The sequence below is a fragment of the Spea bombifrons genome, chromosome 2 (genome assembly GCF_027358695.1).
Source record: "Spea bombifrons isolate aSpeBom1 chromosome 2, aSpeBom1.2.pri, whole genome shotgun sequence".
Classification (NCBI taxonomy): Eukaryota; Metazoa; Chordata; class Amphibia; order Anura; family Pelobatidae; genus Spea; species Spea bombifrons.
This window is the reverse complement of record NC_071088.1, coordinates 112,676,006-112,690,258: the sequence shown is the minus strand read 5'-3', so window position 1 is coordinate 112,690,258 and position 14,253 is coordinate 112,676,006. Positions and strand designations below refer to the sequence as shown.

The following is a 14,253-nucleotide window of genomic DNA, read 5'->3' as shown; positions in this document are numbered from 1 at the left end:
ATCATGCAGGCAAAGATGATAACGCTGCTACTCTATGTGCTTTGTAGATGTGATCGGCTATTAGAGGCAAGGGTGGAGCCAGTGCCTGACCTCTGGAGGGACACTTGCACTAACACACACTGCAAGACACACACACCACTTAGCACTAACACACAAAACCAGGTACTCACACTAACCCACCTGCACACAAACATACCCAGATACTCAAACTAACACAACCAGACATACACTAATATACCCTTCACCTTTTCGTTGTCCCAGGGGGGCTCCTAAAATAATGCACATGAAAGTACCTTCATTGTTCAAATTGAAAAGACAAAAATTGTATTTACGGGTACAGCCTCCACAGACTGCTTTAAAGGTGACTTAAGTAACACTAGGATATGTCATATCACAGCACTCTACAATGACCAAAGGGGCCATAGCTAGGGACCCTACACTGTGTCAGCACCCAAAGTAAATAGGTCACGTTAGTTTTTCCTATGAAAATTAAATAATATAGATTTTTAATACCAGTTATTCATACAAATGTACAAATAAAAATACAATGGAACAAATAATTAACTAAGTTGTAGTTATCTGCATGGATAATTTTAGATGTAAAATAATGACCAAAAACAGGTGTAAATGATGCCCAGTTTTATATGTTACACAAATTTCCCCAGGAGGAAATCTCTTACTTGGCCTAAGTGCAGTAGTTTTCCGTATCGTTAGGACAAGATCTGGCAAAGGGGCGTACTTAGCATATTTGGCACCTGGGGCGGATCCTGTATGTGGCACCCCCCCACACACACACATTTTAAAGCTGCATAGCTTCTATTGTTATATACTGGCACAGACACTGAAGGTGGTACAACATTACTGTTATCATTATATACTGAGGCAGACATTGACAGTGGTACAGCATAACACCTATCACTATATAATGAGGCAGACAATGACGGTGGTACAGCATAACACCTATCACTATATACTGAGGCAGACATTGACGGTGGTACAGCATAATCCTTATCACTATACATTGAGCCAGACATTGACAATAGTCCAGCATAACTCCTATCGCTATATACTAAGTCAAACATTGATGTGGTGTAGGCCTACCACTTCTTTGTGTGGCTTAGTAGTAGGGATGCACCGAAACAAAAATTCTGGACTGAAACTGAAAATGCAGCATTTTCCTGGTCAAAACCGAATATGACCCCCCACCATAAAAAAAAATCTCACGCTTTTATTTAAAGTAAGTAACATACCAAAATAGGACAAATAAAATTAAATAACAATATTAATATATATATATATATATATATATATATACCGTATTGGCCCGAATATAGCCCGCACTTTTTTCCCCCACTTTAAGTCTTTAAAGTGGGGGTGCAGCCTATATTCGGGGTCTAGCGCCCGACGCCCGGGACATGCAGTCCCGGGCGCCGGGCAGGCAGCGGGGTTAGGATACAGATCCCCCGCAGCGGTGCAGGGGACCTGCATCCTACTGTCTGATACGCTCAGACAGCCTCCCCTGCCAGCACTTCCCACGGGGTAGTACCGGCACGGGAGGTTGTCTAAGCGCATCGCACGGACGTTCACCGGCAGCGGCGATGCGCCGTTGCCGGTGAACGTGCACACGATGCATTCTAACCCCCCCGACTTACCAGGGCAGACTCCCGGGTGTCTTGCAGGGCCGGCGGAAGACATCTACGCAAAACGCGTATACAACTTCCGGTACCGGCACTTCCGCTGAGTGCCGGCACCGGGAGTTGTATACACGCTGTGCATAGATGTCCCCCTCCGGCCCTGTAAGACACCCGGGAGTCTGCTCTGGTAAGTCGGGGGGGGAGGACAGAGTGGCAGCATATCGCAGGGAGGACAGAGTGGCAGCATATCTCGAGGGGGGGAGGACAGAGTGGCAGCGTATCTCGGGGTGGGGGGGTGACAGAGTGGCAGCGTATCTCGAGGGGGGGAGGACAGAGTGGCAGCGTATCTTGAGGGGGGGGGGGGACAGAGTGGCAGCGTATCTCGGGGAGGGGGAGAGGACAGAGCGGCAGCGTATCTTGGAGGGGGAGGACAGAGTGGCAGCAAGAAAAACTTTTTCTTTTAAAAAGCACCAAACTTTTAGGGTGCAGCCTATATACGGGGGCGGCCTATATCCGAGCCAATACGGTATATATATATATATATATATACCGTATTTGCCCGATTATAAGACAAGGTTTTTTCCAGAGCAAATGCTCTGAAAAATACCCCTCGTCTTATAATCGGGGTCGTCTTATAATCAGACCTCAAATAGGTCTGACTATGAGACTATGATCCAGATCCCCCGCAGTGATGCAGGGGACCTGGATCCTCCTGTGTTATTACCTCCCCCACCTTACCGGTGCTTCTGAGTCCCCGGTGCTTAGTCCGGGCAGCATGTAGAGCTCTACACGATTCACGTAGACAAGTTCCGCTCAAGCGCGTAGAGCTCTACACGCTGCCCGGACTAAGCACCGGGGACTCAGAAGCACTGGTACGTTTGGAGGAGGGAGGGGGAGGGAGTGTTAAATGGGGGGGGCATAAGGCATTTCTGGAGGCAGAGTGCTCTGTGAAATGCCTTTTAACCCCCTTAATGCCACTCTGCCTCCAGAAATGCCTTTTAACCCTCTATGCGCCACTCTGCCTCCTGAAATGCCTTATACCTCCCTATATGCCACTCTGCCCCATAATATGCCTTTTAACCCGCTAAATGCCAGAGTGGCATATAGGGGTATAAGGCAATTCTGGAGGCAGAGTGGCACATAGAGGGGGGGGGTCAAAAGGCATATCATGGGGCACAGTGGCATATATAGGGTTAAAAGGCGTATCATGGGGCACAGTGGCATTTAGAGGGTATAAGGCATTTCTGGGGCAGAGTGGTAAGCCTGGGGGCAGATGTGCATAACTGGGGGGGCAGGTTGAAAAAAAGGAAATAAAAACAAAATATTTTTCTCAATCATAGCTTTTATTAACAGACAATTGTTCACATAGTTTATATGAATTAACATTTACTGGTGAAACTTTTTTCTTATAGGGTCGTCTTATATTCAGGCTTTTTCTTTTTTTCATAAATTAATATTCAGATTTTGGGGGGTCGTCTTATAATCAGGGTCGTCTTATAATCAAGCAAATACGGTATATACCTGTGTGCGGGCTGCTTTCTCCCTATTGGCACAGAGTCACATAACATGGGCAGCTGGATATCCAGCACCCCCAGGAAGCAAGGAAGGTGCCCTCCCACACACAAACTGGGCTACAAGGGGATGCTGAGGCGGGTGCATGGCATCCAGGAGCTCGCATTATGTGACCGTGCAGTGATAGACAGGCAGGAGCAGGCAGCTCTCCACAAGGCAAGGGTGCATGTGTGCGTATATGTATAGAGTTAGAATGAATGTGTATGACACCCAGGGTTTGTCAAAGCCTGGTATAATATATAGCTAAGTCAGTGAAGTTTCTTTACAGCATCCTCACCCATTGAATTATGCATTATGCAGGGCCAGGTCACCCATTCTTTCTGTGGAGGACTGTCAGTGTTAACCCTGAAGTGGAGGAGTTGAAACCACAATTGCCAACTCTCCATTTAGTGAATAAAGTCCTTTTTACCAACATTTGGTCACAGCTATACCTAGAGTACGTTTACACCCGATAACCCAGTTGATTGTGGTAAGAAAATAAAACACGTTTACCCTAAGGCACGTCAAACTGAGCCGGCACCCCTCACCTGTAACCCCCAATCACACTGCACCCCGGCATGAGTATCTTGGCTCTGGCTGCACACTAGGGCTGCAACAACTAATCGATAAAATCGATAATAATCGATAATGAAAATCGTTGCCAACGAATTTCATTATCGATTAGTTGAATCGATTTTTATCGATTATAAAACTAGGGTTTTTTCAGAGCAAATGCTCTGAAAATACCCCTCATTATATAATCCGTTTAGTCTGACTCACAGCAGCAGCTCCTACTTACCAGTCCCTCCCTGTAATCACTGTGACAACTGGCCCCGCCCCTTCCTTCTCCCAGAAGGCCAGAACCACATGGCTGTGACACTCATCTAACTGTAAGTATAAAATTAATATTTGGGCTGCTGAAAGTTAGGGGAGGTGGGGGTTAATTTAGGGGCATTTATGGTTAATGGGGTGTTTAGGGTTAATTTAGGGGCAGCTATGGTTAATGGGGTGTTTAGGGTAAATTTAGGGGCAGCTATGGTTAATGGGGTGTTTAGGGTTAATGTAGGAGCAGCTGTGGTTAATGGGGTGTTTGGGGTTAATTTGAGGCAGTTGTGGTTAATGGGGTGTTTAGGGTTAATTTAGGGGCTGTTGTGGTTAATGGGGTGTTTAGGGTTAATTTAGGGGCTGTTGTGGTTGATGGGGGTCTTTAGGGTTCATTTAGGGGATGCTGTGGTTAATGGGGTGTTTAGGGTTAATTTAATGATGAGGACTGAGGGTTAATTTAATTAATTTAATAAAGTTAACTTAAGGCGCAGTTAGAGTTAAAGGGGGACCGACTAAAGGGAATCTAAATCCTGGGGGCAGTGAAGATTAACCCAGTACTTATTTATAAAAGTATGGTGTCAGTGTGCTGTGAACAGGTCTGTGACTCTATGAGGGGACTATGAGATATCTGGGGGGGTATAAGGCATATCTGGGGAGGATGAAGTGACATATCTGGGGGTATAAGGCATATACGGTATATAAGGCATATGTGGGGAGGGCAGCGTGGCATGTCTGGGGAGGATGGAGTGGTGTATCAGGGGGTATAAGGCGTATCAGGCATAGTGGCATATGTGGGGGTAGAGTGGAGTGGTATATGTGGGAGGCAGCGAGGAGTGGTATATGTGGGAGGCAGCGTGGAGTGGCATGTCTGGGAGGCAGCGTGGCATGTCTGGGAGGCAGCGTGGCAAGCCTAGGCTCAAATGTGCATAAATTGGGGGGGCTGGTTGGGAAATAAAGACAAGAAATGCATTTTATCAAAGTTTTTTTTATTCTGCTGTTTGTATTTAACATCATTTGCTTATTAAATTATTTTAAATAAATGAAAAATGTACATTCATTTTTTTTATCCGATTAATCCAAAAATCGTTAGTTGCAGCCCTACTGCACACCACATGCCCCAACGTCAATACCCAACACCAGAGATTGCCCGTCCATCGTTTATGACAGCCACCGCAAAAGCCGAAGTTTTAGTCAACTTCCGCCTCGTGAAGTAAAGTTATCCGATAGGCGGGGCCAGGAATGGAGATTGACAGCTCGCAGAGTAGCGACTAGCGAGTGAATAAAGCGTCCTGGACGGTGATATGGGAGCAGGGAGTAGGTGAGCCTGGTAAGGGTTGATTTATTGAGGGTGCACCATCTTATCGGGGGCGTTAGGCGATACCAGGCGGAGTCATGTGACGAGTGAGGGTGTTTAGTCACGTGAATGGAGGTTGGAAATGGAAGTTTATAGTACCCGAGTAGTAGGGATGGTATAAGATCTGATATATAATATGCGGATAGAGGAGCGAGGATGTACGGTAAGACGGAGCCCTATGGCTATGGGACAGGGTCATATTACTTAATAGATCAGGGTGTATGGCAGTGTGGGGCTGATGGGAAAGAATCCTATAGACCCCAATCAGATGACAGAGTATGGTGATAAATCAGTCACTCATAATAATAATGACCTGTGGTGCTATAGGGTAGTATGGTAAATTGACACAGGCATATGGATCCATAGTAACATGTAAGACTCTGGCTATAGGGCAGTCAGATTAACCCACAGCCAGAAGGAGTTTATTATTATGGGACACCCACTGCGATGTCTAGACATAGCATTATTGGGTAGACTTGGGTTCCTCGTTATTGAATTATGGTTATTGGGACATAGGATGTAAACACAGACACTCCAATTGGAGGACCGCAGTGATGTGTCGGTGATGGTGAAGAACCCTATGGTTGTGTGGTTGTTACTTGGTTCCAAATTAAGGTCTAGGATGATACTGAAAAGGTAATGGCTCTATCACATGGATCTGCAGTCCTAGGCTGATTTCGGGTTGATGAGACGCATTGGTGCAACAGTAAACTAATAAGGGATGATGGATAAGGAAGCAGAGCACCAGAAGTTTGGTGAGGATTTAAGTGAAGAGTAACCAAACCACCAAATTCAACTTCCAGAAGAGGGGCAGATTGAACACTTTGGGATCAGCTGTGATTCTGGCTCGTGGGGGAAGTAGGGCATAAATGTACGTGTTATTATATGTGAATTTAGATAGATTCATATGTTTCTCCAGCCCCAATAATGCTCTGCCTGTCACCTTCTACAAAAGCTGTGTAAAGCTGCTGGTGGACTCCTCTAGACCAGTGTTGGTTGTTGATGGATAACTATGGCTCATGAAGGCTGTAATTGGAGGCTATTGCTATCATAGGCTAAAATGAATATGTATACTATGGTTATATTACTAATGTGTAGTCTACAAATATTCTGGTCTAAATAAGCTATAATTCAATATTGATTATTTTTCCCCCCTCTGCTTCTGAAGATAGAACCATGGACCGGTCACTAACAATACATGGTCTGGTGTTTATTTTCTGCTGCCTGCTGAAGATACCAAAGTTCTGTGGTAAGTGGACTCTAAGCATGCTTTAGCTAATTATACGAAGGTCGTGTCACTTTAGCAGACTCGTTTATGTTTTAGATGCCGACTCTTCATCCGCCGTTCCATGGGATGATGCTGCTACTAGGATTTCTCTACCGGATGTAGTTACATTAGAAAAAGGAAGCTCCAAAAACATAAGTATAAATGCAAAGTAAGTTCCATTTTCGTCCATCTCAACCATAACTGCCTTTGAGTGTTAAAAAGTCGTTTTTGGTTGTCCCTTCTGAAGTCCAGGTCATTATTTATTTATTTATTGCTATTTTCAAATGGCACAAATAGTTTATTGCTTTTCATGTTTTAGATATGTGTAAAAGCTGGCACTCAATGCAAACTCCATCAGTGCCACATACAGTTATCAAAATAATCCCTATCCAACTATATAACAGCAGTTGGCATGTAGCTTTTAATATCTAATGCAAAAAAAGTGTTTACTTTACTGAAATGGTGGTAAATAAGTGGAAAGGTCTCCCAGCAGGAGTGGTAGAGCCAAAAACATTCAGGAAATTGAAGCATGGATGAGGTAAAACTGTCCTGAATCTAAGACAAGACCGAGGACTGATTAAAGTCTGAGTTTTTGCATCAGGAACAATTTGGAAGACTTGATGGACCGAATGGTTCTTCTCTGCAGTCGAATTCTGTGTTTCTAAATAAAGGAAAAACATTTTGCTGTTTCTAGCTATGTGTAAATAGTGACTCTTCCTCTAATATTATACCTCAGTAAAGCATAAGCCACAACTGGCCAAGTCTTTAAATAGTTAAAAGAAATCATATGATGGGAAAGCAAAATCATGGGTTACCATGGTTACAAGTATATATCTGGTCCAGTCCAATTATGGATCTTCTAGGTTTGGAAGCTTGATAGGTTTATGGTGTTTTTTTTTTTTTAAGCCTTACTGACTGTCACTGTGTGACATTGTTCATTATAATTATTACACCACATATAATTATCACATATCACACATTTTTCTTGCAAATGGGGATGCTGCAGAATCCCCCAGGCATTTGCAAAAACGACATAAAATAAAGAAAGAAAGGACATCTCGGCTATCATGTGCATTAAAGTGCATATGGTGGCTGCAGTCTCCCTTTTTCTTACTTGAAACTGGAACACGGGAACCCTAACCAAACTCTGTGCACCTTCTCTAAAATGTGGCCATGGTAGGAGAATATATTTAGCCTGAATGGTTGGTCTATTCTACAAAAGCCTGATCTTTTATCATCAGCTTGTCAGATTTCAGTATTGGTTCTATGTTTTGAAAGACTCCTTTGGAACCAGGAACATGATTAATTCCAAGCATCACGGTATTATTTATTATTATCAATAATAATATTTTCTTTGTAAACTGTATGGGGAAACAGTCGTATCGTGTATAGAACAGTATATGATTAGCATGGTTGATTTTAATTATTTTTCTTTTCACTGTTCCTGTGAATGAAACAATTGTGTTTGCTCTTAACATTACCTATTCCTCGAAGAACGTCACCGTTGTACATTTTCCGGACCAAGTAAGTGGTGTATTCTCCGTCTGCATTTAAGAAAACGCATACAAATTGTTTTGGTTTTGATTGTTGATCTCAAACCATAGTGTTTTCACCATTCAACAGAGGAGAAGAGACTTGCTGATCAGTCAGGGAGCAACTGGCAGCATCTCCCTAAATTACATATTAACAAAAAACAAATACAAACTCCATAATAAGTGCCAGCATATACAAGGAAATAATGGGAGGGGGGAAAAATCTTTTCCTTTCTACTCTTTTGGTCCTTTTTTTCATGCCGTGTGATAATCATGTATGTGCGGTATACTCGCCACTAGCCAGCACTGGCTCCCACAAAAGTTCCACGGATTCTAACAAGACTCCCCACACACAAGGGTCAAAAGCACTCCTATCGAATGCTTTCCTGTCACTAAAGTGGCAAGAAAACAGTCTACTGAGGGGTAAGCTCCTAAAAAGTTCGTAGCAGCTGGAATCTGAATTCATATAACAAAATTTTTTTTTCTTTTCATAGATTGTTCTTCCAGCAAAATCAGACCATTCCTTCTTTACAGTGGATGCTGTTGAATGTTTTCTAGTTTTGAATCATTTTTCTCGCTGTAGAATGATGGACTTTTAAATTGTTTGGAAATGGCCTTATAACCCTTTGCAGATTGATGGGCAGCAACAATTGATTCTCTAAGATCATTGCTGATGTCTTTCCTCCAAACCAGCAAACTGCTAATACTTAGTTTTTCACACACACTGGTTTTCCATTTTGGCTTTATTTTTGTTAAATCATGACACCTGTAATATGTCATGTGTTGTTCATCTGAGGTTGTGTTTACCCAATTTTTAGACCTGCTAAGGAACGGATGATTGAATTCTTTGGTTTTACATATCAGGACATAATAACAAAGAGAGTGTACTTTTTGTTTTCACACTAAGTACAGTTTCTTGTTTGGTAGAGCTGTTACATTTAAGTAGCAGGTGTGGAATGCCTGCAACATGATTTTAAATGTGCTTGTAGCTCATATTGCCTTTCAGTAACAAAGGTTTGTCATTTAAATTCTTGATGATGATAAACTCTCAGCATAATATTAATATTATCTTTTTGTTTAGGCAACGTGTCTGTTTTCTGGTGATTCATAGCTTCACTGTGGAGGTCTTGGAGCAGATCATAGGCTGGATCTATTTCTTGGCCTGGTCTGTGTCCTTTTATCTACAAGTGTTTGAGAACTGGCGAAGGAAAAGGTACCAACTATTTACATAAATTGAAGTTACTGATGACCTAGCATGTATGCAGAAAACTAGTTATAGGCATATATCTTGCTGAATTTGTTGGTAGGAAATGTATGCGGAAAAAAGGGAGGGTGGTAGATAAATGGCACAGCCTCCCATCAGAAGTGGTAGAGGCTAATACAGTAAGGGAATTGGATAGGTATAAAGCTATCCTGAATCTTAGATGAGACTGAGGACTGATTAAGATGTGAGAGGGCAGACTAGATGGGCTGAATGGCTCTTATGTGACATCTAATTCTGCGTTCCGTGAATAGCAGAAATTGATCCCCTATTTAAGCGACCTAGGGTTCTATGCTACTTCGTTACAATGCAAACCTGAAAACATGTGCATAGCTATACAATACAGCAATGAAAGGAATTAAAATAAATCTGGAATGCTTAACATTTACAATACATAATATAAAAAAACCTTTTTGTATGGGGGGGGGGAAACCTTCTATATGAAATTCAATTTGTGGCCAGAAAGGGCAAATCTATCTATCTATAAAGCAAGCAAAGCAAGTTGCTTGATTGGTTTGCAGTCGCTGTCTGTTCCTAGTGGGAGCTGAATAAAGTTTTTCTCTGATTGCTCCTCCCCTCTTCCTGCTGCAGCCCGCGGGCAGCCTTTCCACTCCCTCATCTTGTCTGAGGTTATTTTTGGGTCGCGACTTAATGACCAAAGACAAATGTGGGTCCTGAGGATACACGGGTTGAGAACCACTGCATTAGGGTAGGTTTTTAATTTCCTCTGCTAATCTGTCAGGCAGTTCATTAAACTATGTCTGGAACTATTATTAGGCTAGGTTTCCACTTGGGTTTTTGTCCTGCGTTTTTTTCTTGATGAAAAATGCCAGGAAAAATGCCAAGAAAACTGCCACTGCATTTACCTGCGTTTTGGCGTTTTTTCTGGAGTTTTTTCTGGCGTTTTAGCCTTTCTGTGGAAATTGCTTTTTTTGACCTAAGGCAGTTTTTCCAGCCTTTACAAGTTAGAAGTTTCACCCAGCTAAAAGGGATTAGGATAAATGGCAAGTATCTGCCCTCTCCTGATGTCATTTACTTGGTAGACCCTTTTGTCTCTTTTCTGTGGTTTGTAAGGCATGCTTTATTTCGAATGTCTGCTCCTCTGGGAAGATTGGCCCCAAATGATGGTGCAAATTGTTTGCTGTTGCTTTTGGCACGCAGGATCCAGTTGATGCGTCGGGTATGTTTGTTTGTAATGGCATGTTTGTTCCAAATGGTGTAAAATTCAATATGAACCAGTCCAGGACTTTGTTTTGTGTGAAACTGTTTGTTTCCAGCCTATTTCTCGTAGGACACACAGATACTGGGTCCATCCTCTGCATTGTAACTGTGGAAAAAACGCCATAAAAAACGCCAATGCAATAAACCCACATGGCTTTTTCATTGCGTTTTTTCTCTCCCATAGACTTCTATTGGAGAAAAACGCCAAGATTTCCTTGCAAAAAACGCCAGAGTGTCAACATGCTGCTGTTTGAAAAACTGCCACAGAGCCCAAAAAAGTAGAAAAACGCCAAAGAGGACTGAAAAAACGCCAAACAAAAAAACGCCAAGTGGAAATGGCATTTTGCGATTTCCTATTGAAGAACAGCTAACATCTGGCTGCAGCGGTTTTTCACTAAAAAAACGCCAGGTGGCGCTATTGGCGTTTTTATGGGCGTTTTTAGCAAAAAAAACAAGTGGAAACCTAGCCTTATAGGAAGAATTTCTTCAGATGTATCCCAACGGAGTCATCCCAGTGGATTCAAATGAAGTTTTTTTCAGCCTCCATGCGGTGCGTGAGTGACATCAACAGAACTAAACATTTCTTGTAAATTGAATTTTGCTGAATATCGGTCACAATCCACTTTATGCTTGAGCTTTGTAAATACTTAAAGGGGCAAGGAGCACTGGTCTGGAACAGGTCTAGACAGAAAAACACCATTGATTGTCGGGCATCTTGCCAGACCTTCTGTTTTACACAGGGGGTACAGGAGGACTTTATTATTTACAAAAATGATTACTTTCACCATCGTGGAATGCATTGCGTAAAAAAACAGAACATTATACATGCTAGACATTTATACCCAGCGTTATTTGTTTTTTACTGTTTCTGTATACTTTGTGCATCAGCTCTAATGTTGCCAGTACATATACATTTTAAAGACTTGTATTTTGTTTTCGCAGCGGGGCATCCAGAAAGTTTCCAAAGTAGCCACCGGCCTCCTTGTCATTGCCTGGTTATTTGCTTTCAGCATGCTTATTGTGGCCGAGGTTGGGGAGGTCACGTGGCTGCAGTTCTTATTCTGCTTCTCGCACATTAAGTTGGCCATTACGCTCATGAAGTACTTCCCTCAGGTAAAGTGTTGACATTACCATGGATCTTCAATCAGCAATACATTGATTATTAACTATTTTCACTTGCACTCAAGCTTATCTGGAAGATCTACAGATCTTTTCAAATAATGTACGAGGGTCTGTAAATAACACCTGATACAGCGTCTTGTAATGTAAAACTAGAGAAGTTCTGCTGCTGAAAGTTGTAATCGTCATTTACACACCAGCATGTAATGTTGATCTGTAGAAAGGAGTGTCACCATGAATCTGCCTAAAGGTGCTGTTCCATCTAGCAATTCTTTTCCCTAAATACTTACATTTTTATGCACTACTTTTGTATATACGTTGAATAAACGTGTTCCTGTTTTTAAATATTATACTCTTTTTCTGTAGATTCTTTTTCAAAACCTTTCAGCGACTTAACAGTAGTACAGCAATAAAAAAATTAAAGCTGTTTTCACGTCTGGCAGAAAATAAAATGGCAGGCTCCTCTTTCCTCCCTTTACATGATGCAACTTGTATCTGGTAATATTTTATGAGGCACCCTAGGTGGAACAGGTCTTTTAAGATGTGTAGAGACCTCGACATTGTTTGATTCATTACTCGCCAAAAACTTTGTTTTTATTATGTTATATGGAACACAATTTGCATTTCCCAGGCTTACATGAACTTCCGTCGGAAAAGCACTGAAGGATGGAGTATCGGAAATGTTCTGCTAGATTTTATAGGATGAAGTTTCAGTATAATCCAAATGTTTTTACAGTCTTATAACAATGGTAAGTATAAAAACGATGATATTAAAACCGTGCAATTTTTTATCTTCAGTGAAAAGGACTCTAACCTTAAGCCAATGCTTGCATCTTGTCCATTGACGAGTTTAGTGTACAATGGGCGTGCATACGGAACATAATATGATCTACGTAAACAGCTCACAAATTCTTAAACACATTTTAGCCCATTGTACGGTACTGTGGAGTACGACGATTCTATATAGGTCAATAAATATTATTATTATTATTTGCCATTGAAAGCTGCACAAATGTCGAAGCAGCCTTCAAAGTTTGTGCATCAAATTGTTCTCAGGATAGGTAACCTCAGTGCAGGCGCTTACAACAGCTAAACCATGTAAAAAAATGCTTAACAAGTGTCATGATCTGTTTGTTTTATATTTAATGGGCATCTTTCTAATACACTGCTGATTGATTTGTTGGAATGGGAATGTAGTGGTTTGCACATTATGGTCAGAGTAAAAAAGTAATAAGGTAGCTGAGATTATGAAGCTGTACCATTCATGACACTAAATTATAGTGCTGTTTTTCCTTTAAACAGGTGAATGGAAGTTAATATTCGGAGACCCAACTATGTTTGGTTTGGAAATATTCTCGATTTTCTTCGACATTGTCTTCATCACCCAACATTACTGCTTGTACAAAAAGAGACAAGGGTATGAAAACGTTTAACTGGACATGAAGATGTAGATACAGCAAACCAGTTTCCAGTACTAACGATCAAGTGGAAAAAATAAGAATACAAGTATGGAAAAATAAGAATCTGCGGACTCCATTATTGTGCCTTTAATGAAAACTTGAATTCTTTCCCACCATTAATGCAACATCGCTATGCAACATCCTACAGAGTAGAAATGGTTGGAGTACTGAAAAAGGCCTGAAAAAAGTAGCAAAAAAAAAATGCACTTTTTGGAAATATGCATTAGGAACCATTTTGTTTGTAGTCATGTTCAGCATTATCTGCTGTATCATTACTTAAAGACAGTGACTTATATTCTTGAATTATTGTGTGAAATATTGGTTACCTAAGTGAGCTTTTCTTTTAAGCAAAAACAAAAAAATACATTTCTATATGATTGATCTAACTTTATTTTATTATGTATGATCTTAAACAACGGTAAGAATGTTGAGTCTGGGGAAGAGGAAAGAAGGTTTCTACACCAGCACAGACGGGGGTTCTTTACAGTAAGAGCGGTGAGATTATGGAACTCTCTGCCAGAGGAAGTGGTAATGGTAAACTCAATAAAAGAGTTCAAAAGGAGCTTGGACGTGTTTCTTGAAAGCAATAATATTACAAGTTATGGATATTAGGGACAGAACGTTGATCCAGGGATTTATTCTGATTGCCATATTTGGAGTCGGGAAGGGTTTAAGATTTGTGTCTTTTAGGGATTTTTCACAGCATGGTGGCATTAGGAGTAAAACAATAATGCTTCCTAGAATATATACTTTATAATATCTATAATATTTTGCTTGACTGTTCTTTAAACACATTACCAAAAAAATGTTTAAGTCGCGAGTCTGTTATCTTAAAGTTTTCTTTTATCTACAAAACCACAGATGGATTGTTATTTATAATTATCTGATAAATATCACTGTATTGTATGGGCAGCAGTTCATTTCTGTTACAGCAGGACGGGGACTTGATTGTTCCATTTGTTTTTGGTGAATTGTATTGTATTGAAGTACTTTTATAAATGAATAAAACAACACATTTAAGATTTTGTA

General features: G+C 41.2%; 1 long non-coding RNA gene and 1 pseudogene across 1 annotated transcript; both read left to right on the top strand.

Moving 5' to 3' along the window:
- Positions 1–5,236: 5,236 nt before the first annotated feature.
- Positions 5,237–6,800, top strand: LOC128473479 (uncharacterized). Its single transcript, XR_008346280.1, has 3 exons — positions 5,237–5,328; positions 6,533–6,613; positions 6,689–6,800. It is a non-coding gene; the product is annotated as an uncharacterized LOC128473479 (long non-coding RNA).
- Positions 6,801–7,160: 360 nt separating this feature from the next.
- LOC128473803 (cystinosin-like) lies at positions 7,161–13,325 on the top strand (annotated as a pseudogene).
- The last annotated feature ends 928 nt before the right edge of the window (positions 13,326–14,253 follow it).